This window comes from Oryctolagus cuniculus, chromosome X, assembly GCF_964237555.1.
Source record: "Oryctolagus cuniculus chromosome X, mOryCun1.1, whole genome shotgun sequence".
In the NCBI taxonomy this organism is placed as follows: Eukaryota; Metazoa; Chordata; class Mammalia; order Lagomorpha; family Leporidae; genus Oryctolagus; species Oryctolagus cuniculus.
The window spans coordinates 42735575-42753825 of NC_091453.1; the positions used below are offsets into that span (position 1 = coordinate 42735575).

Consider the following 18251-nt stretch of genomic DNA (forward strand, 5'->3'; position numbering starts at 1 on the left):
ATGGAACCTGAGGCCTTAAGCCCCTAGAGTGAATGTGCACATGTTGAGCATTTTCAGGTGTGGAGTTAGGAGTGGACAATGGTTGCTAAGCAAGGACATTAGTTAAATGACTAAAGAATTTCTTGGAAGAAGGCAGAACATGAATGGAGAAGTGGATATTTTAGTAATATCTATATCTATATCATCATATCTATCTATACCTATATCCATACCTAAACCTATACCTATACCTATACCTATACCTATACCTATATCTATATCTATATCTATATCTATATCTATATCTATATCTACATCTATATCCTTTCTCCACTATCTGTGCCCCTGGGATCACTGGAGACCATTTCTGCTCCTCTAAGAAATGATTGGTTACAGGAAGACAGGCAGCATGGGCTTAGTGATGGCAGATGACATAATGATCCATGAAAGGCATAAAGCATGGTTTTTCCTTTTCTGAGAAAGGTCCATCAAGGATAGATTATCTGCAGTTGTGTGACACTGGCTGTTTTGAGTGGAAAAAAGGCAAAATTGAGTCATGGAATAATAAAAAATGTTCACCTTTTAGTAGTTGATTTTCTTGTGTTAAAGAATGTGACTCAGGCCTCGCAAATTCAACTGTTCACGTCTAAGAGGACGCATGTGGCTACAGTTTAGGTATATACATTTGAAAATTACGTAGAGTGGGAGAAAGACCCTGAAATTTGCAGCCAAAGGGTCTTCGATTTACATCCTCACCCAGAAATCAGTTGCTTAGCCATGTCATAATGGACATGTTACTTTACCACTGGTTCTCACTGTTCTCCTTTCAGATGGGGATACAAGAATGCATACCTGCCACGATATTTGTGTGGGTCAAATGAAAGAAAAATGTGCCCAAAGTACTTAGATTATTGATGCTGTTCAGTAAATGATAACTCCCTGCTCTACTGCAAACCTTCCACCCTGAGGTGAAACAAAAAGCTTTAAGTCCTTCCTTGCAGCAATGTTCATTAACTTGTATTGCAATATTAAGTTTTGCCCTAAGAGTCACTGAGTTGGGGTAGATCAACGTCTGGATAAGTATTTATTCACGGTATCACAATTGACATGTAGACTTTTCAGAGCATGTTAAAATGACTTGACAAATAGAAATGGGGTATAGGGGCTGGCATTATAGTACAGTGTCTTGAGCTACCACTTGCAACACGAGCAACCCATTTGAGAGTTGCAGTTCTAGCTACACAATTTTCTGATACAGCTCCCTGCTAATGCATCTGAGCAGGCATCAGAAAATTTACCAAGTACTTGGGCATCCTGCCACCCAGGTAGGAGACCTGGATGGAGTTCCTGGATCCTGGTTTCAGTTTGCCCCAGAATTGGCAGCTGTGGCCATTTGGGGAGTGAACAAGGGATGGATTCTCCTTCTCTCTCTCTCTCTCTCTCTCTCTACATATATATATATATATATATATGACATGTTTATACATGTGTGTGTGCACAAAGTGCAACTTTCTCTCAAATTCTGTCATTGTTGCTTTCAAATATATAATACATAAATCTCAAAAAAAAGCTCTTCCAAATAACTAGAGAGAATGTGTTAATAAAGAACACTCAATCTGATCAATAGAAATTCAATCAATCAATCCAGTAAGAGAAAATAAAAAAAAACAGGAAGAGAGAAAACTTGTGAAGCTGGCAGAAAAAAATCACAATAAAAAGGGAGCAGGAAGAAGATGACAGAAACAACTGTAAAGATAGAGGTTAGTGGGAAACACTCAGTATGGATCCATATGCTCTTTGAGTGAGCATCATTTGAAGGGTCAACAATAAGTGGTTGTGGGCATACTTTTTATGCTTTCAATTCTTAAATGATAAAGAAGGAACTCAGAGTGCACAGACGATATCTCTGATTGCTGTGTATAATTAACTATGAAGCCTCAAAATATACATATATCAAAATTCACCAAAATTGGTAAGTCCACAAAGTGGGAACAGATGGTTAAGAAAGCTATACGTATTAGCAATGGCTAAGGAAGCTTTGAAGAACACCATCAAATCAAATCATGATTCAGTGCACTCTTATCAAATATTAGGTCTAACAGCTAGGACATATTTATTCCTTGGAAACACAGCTAGAACATATGGAGAAATAGATCATATGCTAGACCGCAAATACATGTCAGCAAATATCAAAGAGTTGTTAAGATGCGAATGATACTCTGTGAACACAGTGTAACTGAGTCAGAAAATAATAATCCAAGGAAAAACTTAATTATGCAACTTGAAACAATTGATAAATATGACCAGCAAGTGATGCATTGAAATTATTAATCATAACAGAAATTGGAAATATTGAAACCAAAGAATTATGAAATTATCACCTATAAAATCATATGTGATACAACATGTAGTACTTTGAGGAACATTTATAATACCAGATGCTTCTATCGGTAAATGAGACTACAAATTTATGAGCTAAAAAACAAAAATACCAAATAAGAATAATAGACTATGTGCATGGAAATGAAACGGACAAATATTTATCCAAAATTATATAAGGATAACATAGAAATCTTTAAAGAAGATCAAGCACATCAAATGCTTGTTTTTAGGAGGTACAAATAAAACCAATAAATTCCCTACAATGGGGTCAAGAGAAAACACAAATTAAAGCTGTTAGGGCTAAGAAAAGGAGCCATCACTACAGACATAATATATAATTTTAAAGGAGCATAGCATTATGTACAACTTGAAAATGTGTAGTGAAACAAGTTATTTTCTAAACCTTCTAAAATTACATCAGATGGAAGCAGCCTTACCATCGCTGTGACATAAATTTAATGCATTATGAATATGAAATTATAAAAGTAAAATTAGGAAAGCATGTGGGAACTCTTCCGTGGCCCTAGGTATTACCAGTGGTTTCAATGTATATAAAGTTGACCTCATCTGGAACTCGCAGGACACGTGTGTATCAGGTCACCCCACTATTTAGGAAGCCCTCCCATTTAGGAATTTCATGGCCAATTTGGAATCCTATCCTTTTGCAAACTGATATCACTATAATTACTTTTTTTTTTTTTTTGACAGGCAGAGTGGACAGTGAGAGAGAGAGAGACAGAGAGAAAGGTCTTCCTTTGCCGTTGGTTCACCCTCCAATGGCCGCCGCGGCCGGCGCGCTGCTGCCGGCGCACCGCGCTGATCCGATGGCAGGAGCCAGGAGCCAGGTGCTTTTCCTGGTCTCCCATGGGGTGCAGGGCCCAAGCACCTGGGCCATCCTCCACTGCACTCCCTGGCCACAGCAGAGGGCTGGCCTGGAAGAGGGGCAACCGGGACAGAATCCGGCGCCCCGACCGGGACTAGAACCCGGTGTGCCGGCGCCGCTAGGCGGAGGATTAGCCTAGTGAGCCGCGGCGCCGGCCTGATATCACTATAATTACTTTAAAGGACTTGTATGATGTTGCAGATTTTTCACACAGATAGGAGCTACATTTCCAAAACACTCACCTAAGCAGTCTTTATGTGATCTGTGACCTGGAGATCTGGCCTTCTGAAATAGGCATCAGAATAAACTGCTCTTGAGCCTAGGTGAAAAAGATCTTGCCAGGTACTGTCAACAACTAGCATCCATGAAACTTGGCGGTGTTGGTTCTTGAATTCATATTTCTCAGCATATCCTCCTGTCTACTGTATACCCACTCCATCTGGACAACATACAGCTGAAGATTCTCAGCAATCTTCCATGAAATGCTGACTTCAGAAGTGGGGAGAGGCCGGCACTCTGCGTAGCGGGTAAAACCGCTGCCTGCAATGCCGGCATCCCATATGGGTGCCGGTTCGAAAACCGGCTGCTGCAGTTCCGATCCAGCCCCCTGCTATGGCCTGGGAAAGCAGTAGAGCATGACCCAAGTCCTTGGGCCCCTGCACCCACGTAGGAGACCTGGAAAAAGCTCCTGGCTCCTGGCTTCGGATCAGTGCAGCTCTGGCTGTTGCAGCCATCCTGGGAGTGAACCAACGGATGGAAGAACAAACTCTCTCTCTCTCTCTCTGCCTCTCCTTTTCTCTCTGTGTAACTGTGACTTTCGAGTAAAATAAATAAATCTTTAAAAAAAGAAGTGGGGATATTCCTTCAAAGATGATAGGATAAGATTGATTTTCTGATACTTCAACACTTTTTCTTCATCCTTACTAGACCACTAACATAATGCGAGAAAAAGGAGCCATGAGCCATGAGTTCTGATACAGTCGATATTTTTGCAGTAGAATATCTTATTATGCAAAATCTGAAAACATAATTTGAAGTAAGTAGTATTCCAAAAACACCAAAATTAAATCAAGTAGAATTATCTCAATCATTACACGCCCTATTGTGATGCCTTCCAGAACACAAATACATTCACCCTTATCTTCACCCTGTTATCACTTACCCCTGTATGATCTGCTTCTGTTGCTTAAGGGGAAACAAATGCTGAATATGACCAGCTCCACCTAACCCCATTGACATCAGAGTAAAAGAAAAAAGCTGCTGTTGCTCTAAGGAACCCTGAAAGTGATTTTATTTTTGAAGGTTCTTTCTGAAATGTATGTTTCCTTACATATTAATCCCACCCTTCAGAATTATAAGCATCGAATCTTGTTCTCACAGAGACAGAAGACTCCTGCTGAGGTCATTGTAATCCTATCAGTAGGGCATAATCAATCAGGAGTAGCCACTGATGTTGGGGCCATTCTTGCACTAATACTCACTTTGTTTATTGTATTCGTTTTGTTCAAGACAGTCAGCCTGCTTTACAAAAGTGAAGAGTGGTATGTATCTTGAGGAACACAAAATTGGCTTTCTCTGGTTGAGGTGAATGATCCACATATATTCCCAGTACAGAAGGTGTCACACTGGGGTACTACTTCACATGTAGCAACTTACATAAATATCTTATACAAGCATTCATCTATCACATGATAATGTGTACTGTGTGTTCATGGTGATTTTTTGGGACTTCCAGACATTTGAAACTAAGTATGCCCTGCATCCCTTCTTTCCCTGGGCATGGGAAGAAATAGCCGGAAGCACTCAAAGAGATTTATTTCAGAAATTTCAGAGAAGAATAACTGACTATCTTTGACTCTAACAAAAGTCACATGGCTCTAAAAACAGAGCCAACTGGCTTCATTAATGAGACAAAGAATTCACACCACAGCAAAAGGAGCAGGAGAGACTAATCCATGTTCAATCACAGACTATAGCTTCTAAATAAACTTTTGATCAGCAAAATTAGAGGAACAATTAAAAGTTAGATAACCAAATATATTTTTGTGGTCCAATATCGTTGACCAAAAGGCTACAGTAACAAATGAAAAGAAAACTATTGGCATCTAGGAACTGGCCTGGTACTCACAGTTAGGTCTCAGTCATGGCAAATGCTGTCCTCGCACTCACAACAAGAATATATTATGCTCGCATTGGACATTAAAACACACACACACACACACACATACACACACACGTGCAAAGAGAGAGAGAGTGAGAGGGAGAATATCAACTTTAGACAACCTCATCGGAGATCATGATAAAGTGAGAGAAGATAAATGCCACTTCATATTATTTTCAAGCATAAGCAAAAGCCAGATTTCAGCACCATCTACAATATATGTTTCTCCTACCTAATAACAAAGACTGCCAGTTTGGTGTTTATTTTCAACAATTAGTTTCTTGAGTTTTACCGTTTACAGCTTTAATATCACTCTATTATGCCCAAGAGTTCTACTGAGCTACTTGATTATAGGGTAACCCTCTTTTTTCTGAATGCATTTAATGCACGTCAAAACAATGCTTCCTTTTTGTGCTATCATTTTTAAATTTTTATTAACGATGATTGTATGCATTTGTGGGTTAGAGAGTGACATTTTAATACATGGATACTGTGTTTAATGTTCAATTCATCAGTCATTGATGTTTCCTATTTTTAATATTGCCTTGGTTTGTGTTTAACTAATTGGCAGATATCACCAATGCAGTACATTATGTGTATGTGATGAATACTTCTCAGAGAATCGTTCAGAACTTGGATGAACTTTCCAAGATTGTTTTCACTCTTTGCAGCGTATCATATTATCCTTCCTCTAGGCCTTAAACCAACTTCAATAGTTGGATTTTGTGACAATATGCAGTGAAGCAAACCCGTGGGTTCTAACCTGAGGAAGTAATCATAATATTGATGTGAAAGTCTAAATCAAATGTTGTCTTGCACTGTTAGAATAAATCATCCACAAATATAATTTCTATTATCAACTTGCCATTTGCTGTCTAAATACAAGGTGAATTTCACTTCTCTAGTAGAAAAAAAGCTATGTTAAAAATGTCTTGAACTAACAAATATACCTCCAGCCATGTTGTATTTTGACTTGCCATAAGACATGAAGTAGCAGGATTTGTGCACCGAGACAAGACACCAAGGCCCCTTATCAGGAAGTGGTCTTTTATTATCCTGGCGGAAGTCCCAGGTGAAATTTCTTATCCAAAATCCTGAGCCCCGAACAAAGAAGGATTTTCTCTTATATATGGTTTTAATTCTTTTTCTCCCTTATATGGTTACCTGCATATATTTGATTGGATATCCTAAGGTTATATGGCAGCCACAGGACTGATACAATACTGCACATGTGAGGGTAGTTACTGAAGATGGTTTTTAAAAACACACACTGAGCCCTAAGCTTTCTGGCAAGGGTTGACATCATTGCTCTTTACTGACAAGCGGAACCTGAAATGGTTACATGTAGGCAGATAGGAACTACAGTTGAAGCATTCATAGGCAAGCAGATAAGAACTACATTTCATTCCCAGGACAGATTCCTCCCTTTTTCTGCTTCTGAGCTCTGGAAGGCCTCTATCACAACTTTAATCATGTCAGAAACAAGTTTAATTAAAAGACAAAGGCCTCTGCCACATTCCCCTCTTTCATGCTCAGAACCCTTTTGTGTCGGAGATTATCATCCTGATCCAAGCATTTCTACAGCATTATGACATGTGCAGCTGGGGTTTTATTTTTGACCTGGGTCTTTATGAAGCTATAGAGAGTTTATATAAACAAGGGCACAAGACAAGGAAAAGTCAGGCAAGACTCTACCAGTATCATCACAGCACTTATGAGAGATTTGAATCCACTAAATTTTTTTAAAGATTTATTTATTTATTTGAAAGAGTTACACAGAGAGAGGAGAAGCCGAGAGAGAGAGAGAGAGAGAGAGAGAGAGAGAGAGAGACAGAGAGAGGTCTTCCATCCGTTGGTTCACTCCCCAATTGGCCACAACTGCTGGAGCTGCACCGATCCAAAGCCAGGAGCCAGGAGCTTCCTCCAGGTCTCCCATGCCGGTGAAGGGACCCAAGGACTTGGGCCATCCTCTACTGCTTTCCTAGGCCACAGCAGAGAGCTGGATCAGAAGTGCAGCAGCCGGGTCTCGAACCACTGCCCACATGGGATACCAGTGCTAGGGTGTTGACACGCTGTGCCACAGTGCCAGCCCCTGAATCCACTAAAATTTTAAAACCATCCTCCAAACAAGTCTCTGGAGTTTCAACCTTTCTAGGTCTCGACAGGAATATGGGTGGCCTTTGTATTTGATCATTAATTTTTTTATGATCTTGTCTTCACTATCTATTTATATACAACAGGTGTTTAGATTAAAATTTTGAAACCAATATAAAGAGGCAACACAAGAAAGGATCACTCCATTTATTTTATCAGGCAGCTGATTCCTCAAGCTTAAGCTGTGAGTAAATCAGTCAGCTTTCAGAGTAACTGAAGCAAGGCTTTTGTCTCCCAGAGTTCCTATGCAGCCATTATCCCTGGTGATCTCTTTAGGGCTGGCTCGCCAGTTTCAGATGGTCAGCTTGCACGGTGTTGTTGGATTTGAGCCGTTCTCTAGTTTAGGCTGCCAGTCTTACTTGGCTTTGGTGGATCCAGGGAGCTATCTCATCGACCTTAACCATAATAGGGGTGGACAAAGAAACAGTCTCTTATTTAGTAAGGTTTATTTTTTATCTGTTTGAATGTCTTTTTTTACAATAGTGCCCCCCCATGCCCTTTGTCACTTTGTAAGTCTGGAGTAAACAGATCTAACTAGCAAATTAAATACAACAGGATCTAAAACAAAAAGACTGAATCATTCTTAGAGTGCCCAAGAAATGTATTATCTAAACCAGGAGGAAGTTTTCCCATTGAGAGTGTCATGTAGGCCTGACCAGGTTTATGTGAGGCCCAGACCTAACTATCTCTTTACACGGGATACTGGAAGAGACATCATAACAAAGGTGTGAACTGCTTTAGTGAGGGCACCCTGTTGATTTATTACCTACCCGGCCTGGGAGAAGAGCTGGCTTACAGGAGGTTAGTATAGAACAGGCAGCATCTATAAAAGGAAGATCACAGTCCTGCTTCTATTGAGCCTTCCCCTCAACAGCATTGTTTATCTTGGAAGCTGGATGGAATAAAGGACTTTTTCAGCTTGGGGGCCAGCAGGGTCTGTGGTTCTGACCTGGGAGCCCTTTGGTCCCAGGGCAGTTCCACTTTCCCAGCTCTTGACAGAATTTTGTGGAGGCTGACTTTTGTCAGGACGTCTGTTTGCCCAGTCTGCTGGCTTTCCATATCGCAACCTGTTGCCATTTGGGGTGGACTAGCTGCATTGGGTCTTTGTGATGGCAAGACACTGTGTAAAGCAGCTATTAGTTGGCTTGCTGCTTATCTTTACATTGCTCCTGTTGCCTAACTCATTTTTCTTGGTCTCTGCTAAAGTAGACCACAGAGGCATACTCTAGGATTGTCAGTCAACGGAGTGTTCAGTTCTGTCCTTCATCTTTGCTAGCCTGAGCTGGAAGTGCGCAGTCACAGGCATGTTCAGACAGAAGGTTTGTTTGTGTGTGTGTGTGTGTGTGTGTGTGTGTGAGATAGAGAGAGACAGAGAGAGACAGACAGAGAGAGAGAGAACAACTTTAAATCAGCCTTTATAGGGAGCAGTGAGCACTGCATTATATACCTTTACCTGTATTAGTATTAGATCAATATTGTACTTTGTGATTGCAAATGCCTATCACAAGTGCATTTGCTTGACCAGAAAACCCAAACCCAAACATGTCAATGATTTAAAATTTTGTTTAGATTTTTCTGTGGACAAATTTAGAACATTCTATTTTTTAAGAGATTTAAGTCACCTGTAATGTGTGCTAATTTAACAGTTTTATATGAGTGTTTTTAATCTACAAGCCAATCAAAATAGGTTTTTAATAATTTTTAGATAGACATGCAACCTACACACACATATTTGTAACATATGTTGTAAGACTGAACAATGAAGCAGTTTTAGTAAAAGTTTATTTAGCTGTTTTAAAAATTTCCATTTATCAATTGGAATTACCTTTAGTTTTTTTAGTAATCTAAATTAACCATAGCCTTTTAGTTGGAACCTGTAGTTTATTGTTAAACTTTGGTATTTATCTGTTTATAGAGATGTCCAAAAGTACTGAATACAATAGAAACCATGGAAGAAATTGGGGGGGGGACCTAGAAGAAGAAATATTTAAACACAGAACTGACGATATTTTAATTTTTATGAGCAGTCTGGTTTTGTTTTGGAGGTTTGAAACCTCTTATTAAGAGAATACAATTAGGCTGGCACCACGGCTCAATAGGCTAATCCTCCGCCTGCGGCGCTGGCACACCAGGTTCTAGTCCTGGTTGGGGCACCGGATTCTGTCCCGGTTGCTCCTCTTCCAGTCCAGCTCTCTGCTGTGGCCCGGGAGTGCAGTGGAGAATGGCCCAAGTGCTTGGGCCCTGCACCCGCATGGGAGGCCAGGAGAAGCACCTGGCTTCTGGCTTCGGATCAGCGTGGTACGCCAGCCGCAGTGGCCATTGGGGGGGTGAACCAATGGAAAAGGAAGACCTTTCTCCCTGTCTCTCTCTCTCACTGTCCACTCTGCCTGTCAAACAAAAAGAGAATATAATTGACAAGAGGCACCTGCTTACTCCACATAGTATTTCAGAAGGCACCTGTAGGATTTTATAAAACATTTATCTCTATCTCTTTTAGGACTTTGGGCCTTTTTATTAAGATAACCTTAATAAAGGTTAACAATCTTTATGACTGATAACAACGTAACAAGGTCATTAGACTTTTGTAACATTGGACATGTATATCACTACATTTTGTACTAGCACAACTTAAAGTTTAGTACCATTTCACATCTTGACAGTCTTTTTAATATAATCTAAAAAGCCTAATTAGTTGGTGTCTCTACAAGATGAGTGCCAAGGGCCCAAATGGAAATATCAAAGTCCAAAGAATTTGGGACACTGAGTTTTTGAACCTTAGGGATGTCAAGGCTTAACATATCTGATAGAAACATGATCCCTTAACATCGTGACATAATATCAATCAGATTTAATCATTGTTATAAAGTTATCACTCAAATACTTTAAAATAAGTACATATTTGAACAAACCATGACTCTTTTAAAACTCAGCTGTTTTTAAACAATTAGAGCCTATGAGACAGAGAACACAAAGATTATCTCAGTAGAATACAAAAAGACTATTTTAAAATACCTACTAACACATATGTATTTCAAAAACCTCATTGCTTTAACAGAGGATCACATTTTAATTTTATGTCAATCAAAGAAAAATAAATTGGTAGCTTCTGTATCCGAAGAAGTATTTCTTGTATAAACTTCTATGACTTTCTCACACTTTTGCAACTTGCTTAAACCTTTTTTATCTTTTCATTTTTAGTCTAGAGTAAACTAGCCATTAGGACATAGTAATTCTTATAAGCCATGTCTTCTTTATTATTATTATTATTATTATTATTAATGTTAAGATTATTTTTTTAAAAATCTCTGTCTCAACCTTTTTCACTAAGAAACACATCTTTATCCTTGTGATCTTTTTTTCCGCCTGCTGAAATTCTTGATTTACATTGAACTAACCATTTAAAAATCTCTTAAGACAACATTTTTAAAATAAAAGAACATACCGAATTTCAACCTTAGTTACTTCTAAACAATCTTGAATTATTTTTACTTACAGTTTATGAAAACTTATTTGTCAACAAATCCAAAGTTCTTTTTATAGAATATAAGGTGTTAAGAGTATTGAAGTTTACATTTAGACACATTTATCTCATTTACCTTTACCCAATTTACATTTAGCAATTAGACACAGATGAATAAAGATGCTGATATTATCTCATACCCTGTCTTAATTAAGGTTATATTACATTTGTATGGAATTTTTATTTATTTTTTATAAATCAACTCTACCTGGAAATCACTGATATTAACCCGAGATCTATTAAATGGACATATTTTATTTAGTCTCAGGAAGACAGGCAGTGCTGCTATAAAAAAACAACCCTTTTGTTTACGGCAGTGTATTTTATATTTATATTATTCAGTTACAGCTGTACCAAATTACTGCAAGAGTCATTCCCCTGGCATTTTTATGTGTGAGGTTATTACGAGCATGCCTCTTTAGATTTTAGAATGCATTTGAGCCTAATTTTTCACCTAACAAGCACCTTAGGCTGACACCTAGTCAACATTCAGATACCTGGGACCATCTCTAAAACAAACATATGTTCAGGCAGCTGCAAGACAGGCCCCCCCAAGTGTGACTGTGGGCTAATGGCCAGTGTGCCACATGGGTGAGAAGCCCACTGGAAATTGTTAACTTACATTTGAAAGATTTCTAAGTATCACTGCCCCAGGCTGAGACAGGTGACCTTCCTCCTCCATTCGCAGCGAAGGTATGGTGTTAACACACCGCAAACCAAAGAGAGGAGAGTATAATGTTTAAACTGCCTCTTTTTTTTTTTTTAAAGAAACTACAGCCAGAGCGGAGGGTAGTGGGGTTTCAAGCCTTTGCACAAACACAACAGAAGCTTGGTTTTATAACCTGATGATGGATTTTAGGTCATGAAAAAAATGATGTTAATTTCATTCCATGTTTATTATTTTGACAGTTTTATGGGTCCAACGAGAAGTCCCAAGGTCAGAGAGTCATTTGAGTCAAGATAGTTCCTTTACTATTTTAGGGGTAATTTAGCTTAATTTACACTCAGTAAACTCTTTGTCTCAGTGGAAAGGGAGGAGAGGAAGCAGAAACAACAGGAAGAACCAGACTCCATTCCTTTGAAGTCTCAGTCTGAATACAGACTGTGCACTCAGATCTCAGCTTTTGGAGCTGTCTCCCTGGCCTGCCAAGGGTATTTTTTTTCCCATTAAACCATGTAACCCTGTTTACCACAGTTCTCGGTCTTACATCAGAACTCTTTTTTTGCACAGAGCCAAGAACCTATTTTACCTGGCCTGTCAGGAATGTTTTTTTTTTTTTTTCATTTACCACTGCATTATGACTTACATCAGAATTCTTTATCTGCACAGAGACAAGAACCTGTTTCACCATCTCTGCTAACAATACCATGTCGCCAAGGCTCTTTGGCCTTGGGCTTCTAGCTCTGTAAGAGCAACCCGACCCCATGCAGGAGGCCATGGCAACCAATGAAGAGAGCATCTGTGAAAACTCAGCACCAAGACAGACCAGCACTCTGAAGAAGGCCCAAGCAGAAAGACTCTGCCTCCTCCAGCTTCCTGCACCTGCCCCTCCACCTGCCACTGCACGCCATGTCTCTGACGTCAGGACTCTCACTGGAAGTGGCTGATGGGATTTTTCTTTATGGATCCCATGAGCCTGCTCTGCTCATGCCCTGCAACTCCCAGGGCCCTGGCCCCAGTGTGGCTCTCAGACCACCCACGATCCGTGTAGCTCCTTGCCAAACTTTGATCTGCTGCTCAGAGCTGCAAGTCCTGGGGGAGGTCACCAGCCCAATAGCCAGTACCTGAGAGTTTCAGTTTGATCTCAGCGCTCCGCTCTGCCATCATATGAGATTACTAGGGCAACTCTGGGAGTTGAGTGGGCTCCACTTCTGCCATCCGTGGCAGGTCCTCCAAATCAATTGAACCTGGGTTTTCACCTGTTCCCATGGGCGGTGCTCCTGAGACTAGTTCCTGTGCCCACAGGGTTCCGTTGTGCTTCCAGGGTTGGGACCCCTGCATGCTGGTGGGGAGCTTCCGCCCATAGAGCAAGTGGTCTACTGGCACCAAGGGAGTTCACTCTACCACCGACACCAGGGGCCCCATGCCCCTGAAGACAAAGGAGGTGGAAAAACCCCCCGTCTGATCCAGGAGGAGCCCCAGAAAAATGTAGTGGGATTCGTGTATGGAGACAAGACACCAAGGCCTCTTAACAAGAAGTAGTCTTTGATTTTGCCAGCATAAGGCCCAGGTGGAAATTCTTATCCAAATTTTTGAGCCCCGAACAAAGAAGGGTTTTCTCTTATATATGGTTTTAGCCTCTTTGTCTCTTGTGCATGGTTACCTGTATATATTTGATTGGATTTTCTAATGTTACATGGCAACCACAGGACTCATAAAATATTGCACATGCAAAGGTAGTTACTGAAGCTAGGAAGCCTTGGAGCCTGAGGCAGATGATGCAAGCCTTTCAAATGAGTTAACCTGAATAAAGAGGAGAGCCTGTAAGCCCAAGTAGCTGAGCAGACAAGGAATGCCTTGGGAGTCACATTAATAACTGAATTGACGATGGCATTGAAACCTTGCATTTTGTTTCGGTCCAATTATTTCAGTGTCTTTCTTACAGAGCCCAAACCAAAATTTAAGCTTAACCCCATGGGTTCAGTTACATACTTACAGAGTGTGTACCTCTCACTGTCTTAACTCAGAAGGAAGCTTTCATTTCAAATTATGTGAGCAAAAATCGGGGGATGTCCTGAAGACCCTATGGAAGCACGCTTCCACTTGTTTTACTTTTCTTCATAAGAGATGATTTTCACTTTCTAGAACACTCTTGCATACTTTGTCAGAACCCAGTGTCATTTTTGTGCTGTTTATAAATAGACACTTTCCACAATAACATACTTCATGCTTGTCTGTTGCCTGTTCCCATCTCACCTACACCCTACTGACACCTCTGTGTCTTTCATAGGCCACCGTTTACTTAAGATTCCTTACATCTTTGGAAAGTGAGCCTCAGGACTGCTGCCCTCCATTTTCTTCCAGGCTACTGAAGCTGTCTCATGGAGAACACTGGGAGGCAACATAACAGAAGGTGGTCGATGTACTGAATTTTTTTTTTAAGTTTATCTTTTTTTTTTTTTTACAGGCAGAGTGGATAGTGAGAGAGAGAGAGACAGAGAGAAAGGTCTTCCTTTTTGCCGTTGGTTCACCCCCCCAATGGCCGCTGCGGCCGGCGCACTGCGCTGATCCGATGGCAGGAGCCAGGTACTTATCCTGGTCTCCCATGGGGTGCAGGGCCCAAGCACTTGGGCCATCCTCCACTGCACTCCCTGGCCACAGCAGAGAGCTGGCCTAGAAGAGGGGCAACCGGGACAGAATCCGGTGCCCCAACCGGGATTAGAACCCGGTGTGCCGGCGCCGCAAGGCAGAGGATTAGCCTAGTGAGCCACGGCGCCGGCCCGATGTACTGAATTGTAATCACGTTGTAGTCCTGCCTTCCTAAGTTAGGCAGAGACAGAGGCATTCTATTACAGACAATCAAACAGAGCCAGGGACAGAAATAGCCAAAGACTACAAAGCTCATTGACAGTCGGTCAGATAGACAGAGATGACACAACGCATAGTGTCAGACATGCAAACAAAAAGATGGGCATAAAAGGGTAGACAGAGCCACACAAAAGAGAAAGGGAAAGACAGACAGGCACAGAAAGAGAAGGGCAGAGCCAGTGAGACAGTTACTGACACAGACAGGATTACATACACATAGAAGTCTATGATACATACACATAGAAGTCCAGAAAGAGAATGGCAGGTACACATCGAGACAAAAATGACAGAGAGACGGGCACAAATGAGCAGAGAGAAAGCATGCACCTGGGCAAGAGAAAAAGGACAGCTTCAGAGAGAACAATAGAGTGAGGTTGACAGACAGAGAGCGAGAGCCAGAGCGAGAGAGAGAGACAGGGATGGAGGCGGAGACAGAGGCAGAGACAGAGACAGAGATGGAGCCAAACAGACACAGATTAAGAGAGACAGCCAGGAAGAAAACAGTGAAAAAAGATTGATAAAGAGACAGAGATAGACAAAGACAGACAAAGGTAGAGATAAAGACATATAGAAAGGCAGAAAAGGATACAGAAAGAGGAAGACAGATAATAGAGACAAGAAGAGATAGTGAGTATCAGAGACAACAAGTCAAACACGTAGATAGGAAAAGACAGAGAGAACTCCTCCCCTTCTCTTGTTAAGGCTCGCATTGGGTACTACAGAGGTACATCTCCTTTGGGATGGCAAGGGCTTTGGCATTTAGTCTGTTGTCATGTAGCTTGACAGTTTTGTGTAGCTTTACCACAACTCTACATCTTGTTCTGCTTCCCCATTTCTCCACCAAGAGGCTGTGAAACAATGTAAATGTTAATGTGGGAGGCTTCCTCCCTCAGCTTCAGCAGTCAAAACAAAACAGCCTTAAAATGAAAACATAGACTGACATTGGGTAAACGGCCCAAGCTGGAAAATGGCAACAACCAGGATTTGCGAGAATTTAGATGAGTTGTAGTTCAGGGGTGGCTGCTTGGCATAGTGGTTAAGATGCTGCTTGGGATGTCTGCTTCCCACATTGCAGTGCCTGGGTTCTAGTGCTGGCCCTGCTCCAGATTCCAGATTCCTACTAATGTGCACCCTGGGAGGCAGCAGGTGATGGCTCAAGCAGTTAAGTTCTTGCTATCCACGTGTGAGGCACACATTCAGTCCCTGGCTCCTGGCTTCCCCTTGGACCAACCACTGGTGCCACAGGCATTTGAGGAGTGAACCAGGGGATGGGATATGCTGTGTCTCTCTCAGGCTCTTTCAAATAAATTAAATAAGCAAAGATGCTTTAAGTGAGTTTATTTCAGCTGTCAACATTTTACATTATAAAACTCCTTTCGACGATAAACAGCAAAAACCAACTGAAAGATGTCAAATTAGTCGCATTGCAAAACAGAAGCAGAACTCTCAATGTACATTTCTACCTCAGTAGTCTCTGAATTTCCAAAGGGAGAATACCCACTTTTTTCTTTTTTTGATTAAACAGCATCCTGGCATTCAGCTCAGGAACAAGTGATTTGAAATTTCTTAGAAAGTTCATGTAAAGGAATTAAATCTTCGAAACCCAAGTATTTTGACCATTATATTGAATCATTCCTTCCTCTTTCCCAAACATAAATAATTGAAAAAAACAAAATGACATTTGTTGTTTGTAGTGGGTTAGTTAGAGAAATTACAAGGTTAGTACAGTGAAGTGGGTGGCTGTGGAGGCACAGGGGAGTTTGCAAAATTAAGGAAAGCCATCAAAGTGTACAGCAGTGGCATCCTCAAGAGTCATTTCGTACCACTACAATGAAATTATTACTCCAACCTTATCGTGCAGGTTTGGGTTGGCAAAGCCTGTCAAATTTCCTTAAGGAGGAAAATGCAACATATACAGGGTGAAATGTACTGCCTTCACTGGCTGACAAAGTATAAAGTTTAACTGGGATGAGGAATACAAACCCACACAGGAAAATCCTGGTTTTAACTATGTAAAGCTATATAAAAAAAATCTATGGATTAAAACAATTTATTTGCTCATCCCGAATAAGTTTTTTTTTCACTCTTTCCACATACGTATTACTACTTTTGTGGATGCCAAAACAGTGTTCGAGGTTTCACATTCTTTAACCTCAGAAATCACTCAATTGAAATGAAAACAAGTAGGGATTTTGGGAGGAAGTGAGGTGGTGGCAGTTCACAAATTAGCAGTAATCAGGGCCTAGCGTTGTGGGGTAACAAGGAAAGCCACTGCCTGCAATGCCAGCATCACATATGGGTGCCTGTTTGTGTCCTGGTTAATCCACTCCGATCCACCTCCCTGCTAATGCAACTGGCAAAGCAGCAGATGATGGCTCAAGTGTTTGGCCCCTGCCACCCAAGTGGGAGACCCGGATGAAGCTTAGGGCTCCTGACTTTTTTCTGGCCAAGTCCTGGGCATTGCACCCATCTGGCAAGTGAACCAATGAATGGAAGATCTCTCTCTCTCTTTCTCTCTCTCTCTCTCCCTCCCTCTTTCTCTCTCTCTCTCTCTTCGTCCCTCCCTCCCTCTCCCCTCTCCAGCTCTCCCTCATTTTCTCTCTCTCTCTGTAATTCTTTCAAAATAAATAGATAAACCTTTGAAAAATATTAACAGCAACCAGATAGCAACCTATCCAAGTTACAATTAGCACTGTCTCTCCTTTTTGGACAAAAGTATCTACTATATCTACTTTAACCCTTGTGGATTACCAGCTTGGAATTCTCATCCCTTGATGTCTTTTCCAGGTGCCAAGGAATTCCCATTGTTGTCAAGAATCACTCCATTCCAGAGGATAGGTTACCAGTACTGCTCTTAAGCAGGAGGTAGTCGTCCCAAATACAATTCAAACTAAAAACATGTCTGCTGGGTAAATGTCATCAGCTTGCCTGAATTGCATTTCTGGGTGCGTATGCAATACCTGACTGTATGCCACAGACAAAAAATATATTTAGCAATGGAATAGCCCCAGAGCATCAAACTGTTTCTTCCCACCTCACTCTCAATAGAGGTTGCTGAAACTTTGAAATGTCAATATCGCGTAAAATTCTAGGTGAAATCAGACTTTTAAAATAGTTCTTAAATACTTGATTCTGGCCCTCTGACGAGGCATTCCATAGATGTATCTGATTTTAGTAATCCAGATTGAAGTAGGAGATAACCCTTGCTTCTGCCATTCAGTATCTAATGATGATAATGAAAATAACGTTAAAAACTGCAGTTTTTTGGCATATGTGAGGAAAGATTTTTGAGAGAGATCCTGAATTTTGAGGAATGGAAAGATGTAAGCAAGAAAAAAATGCTGCGGGTAAATATTTGAGAAGTACAAATAGAAGGAAAGGAAAAAAAAAAACTTAAGGCTACCAGATATTCTGGAGATTTAAGATATTCCCTAAAGATAAAGGTTTGCGAGCATGAGTATGCAAGCTTGAGGCCCAAAGCAATAGATTTCTACATAACATAGTTAAAAACGGTACTACAACCTCAAACCTTATTATAAAGAAAAAAATTAAAAATCAAAACTGAGGCAAAAATAAACGTGTTTACCAGGTAAAACTCCCTCACTGATACCAGCGATGAAATAGTCTGAGCAGTTAATAAGGG

General features: G+C 40.8%; 1 protein-coding gene across 1 annotated transcript in view; it reads left to right on the forward strand.

Annotated features, from left to right (window-relative positions):
- The window catches only part of LOC100358200 (germ cell-less protein-like 1), a 92639-nt gene that overhangs the window by 48757 nt on the left and 25631 nt on the right, over positions 1–18251 (forward strand). The window lies entirely within an intron of this gene.